Below are 2,034 nucleotides of genomic sequence, written 5' to 3'. Positions count from 1 at the left end.
ACACTGGCAGTTGGTATTTCGCGGAACTCGCAGAACGTGCAGAACTCTGCGGAACTCTGCAAAATTGTTAATAAAACACTAAATTAAGATGAAATACTGGCTTTCAAAGTACAGCAAGGGCCAAATCTCATTAAAAAGTCCCAAAATCGCCATAATCTGTCCTTAAATGAATTGAAAATAAAAGATTTCCCACCTGTTTGTGCCGTCGTATAATAATTGTGTGCAGTATTTGCAGAACAGTGCAGAACACATGCTGTACAGGGATACATGCCGTTTACAAACCAAGGGTGCAGTTTGACTCAGTGCTCTGTGAAGCACGTGTTTTAAACAGTTGATAGGGGGATAATGTACCGCTGCAGAACGAATTCTGCCGAAGTAACATTATGGAATGATCGTAATGTTTTATTTGCAATGTCGACAAGTGTCTTATATCCTCCACATGTTCATGGGAAGGCCCTCTGTATTTAATAGTTCCATGTTTTACCCAGGCAACGCGATCAATGGGTGCGGGCCTCCAAGAGTTTCGCGTTTGACACAGGCAGAATCAAAATTAAAAATCATCACAATGTTTTAATTTTAATCTGGATAAGTGTATTATATTCTCAACAACTCCTCTGACTTTTTTCTTTCGGAAATTCACCCGGGAAGACCTTTTAAAATGAGAGTTCCGCGTTTTACCCACCTAGGATTTTTGTGCAAATAGGCCCAATTGCACGGTATATGCAGTATACGCGATACTGGCTCCGATGCCGTAGGAGGGGGCATCTTTAGCGCTGCAGAACCAACATTAAAAATCGTCACAATCTTTTAATTTTAATCTGGATAAATGTATTATATTCTCAACAACTCCTCTGATTTTTTTCTTTCCGAAATTCACCCGGGAAGACCTTTTAAAATGAGAGTTCCGCGTTTTACCCACCTAGGTTTTTTTGTCCAAGTAGGCCTATGCACGTTATGTGCAGTGTACACGTACTGGCTCCGATGCCGTAGGAGGGGGCATCTTTAGCGCTGCAGAACCAACATTAAAAATCGTCACAATCTTTTAATTTTAATCTGGATAAATGTATTATATTCTCAACAACTCCTCTGATTTTTTTCTTTCGGAAATTCACCCGGGAAGACCTTTTAAAATGAGAGTTCCGCGTTTTACCCACCTAGGTTTTTTGTGCAAATAGGCCTATGCACGGTATGTGCAGTATACGCGTACTGGCTCCGATGCCGTAGGAGGGGGCATCTTTAGCGCTGCAGAACCAACATTAAAAATCGTCCCAATCTTTTAATTTTAATCTGGATAAATGTATTATATTCTCAACAACTCCTCTGATTTTTTTCTTTCCGAAATTCACCCGGGAAGACCTTTTAAAATGAGAGTTCCGCGTTTTACCCACCTAGGTTTTTTTTGTCCAAGTAGGCCTATGCACGTTATGTGCAGTGTACACGTACTGGCTCCGATGCCGTAGGAGGGGGCATCTTTAGCGCTGCAGAACCAACATTAAAAATCGTCACAATCTTTTAATTGTAATCTGGATAAATGTATTATATTCTCAACAACTCCTCTGGTTTTTTTCTTTCGGAAATTCACCCGGGAAGACCTTTTAAAATGAGAGTTCCGCGTTTTACCCACCTAGGTTTTTAGTGCAAATAGGCCCAATTGCACGGTATATGAAGTATACGCGATACTGGCTCCGATGCCGTAGGAGGGGGCATCTTTAGCGCTGCAGAACCAACATTAAAAATCGTCACAATCTTTTAATTTTAATCTGAATAAATGTATTATATTCTCAACAACTCCTCTGAATTTTTTCTTTCAGAAATTCACCCGGGAAGACCTTTTAAAATGAGAGTTCCGCGTTTTACCCACCTAGGTTTTTTTGTGCAAATAGGCCTATGCACTGTATGTGCAGTATACGCGTACTGGCTCCGATGCCGTAGGAGGGGGCATCTTTAGCGCTGCAGAACCAACATTAAAAATCGTCACAATCTTTTAATTTTAATCTGGATAAATGTATTATATTCTCAACAACTCCTCTGATT

The sequence above is a fragment of the Patiria miniata genome, unplaced genomic scaffold (assembly GCF_015706575.1).
Source record: "Patiria miniata isolate m_02_andy unplaced genomic scaffold, ASM1570657v1 HiC_scaffold_20, whole genome shotgun sequence".
Lineage (NCBI taxonomy): Eukaryota > Metazoa > Echinodermata > Asteroidea > Valvatida > Asterinidae > Patiria > Patiria miniata.
The sequence above is the reverse complement of the archived record's forward strand: the minus strand, read 5'-3'. Positions refer to the sequence as shown.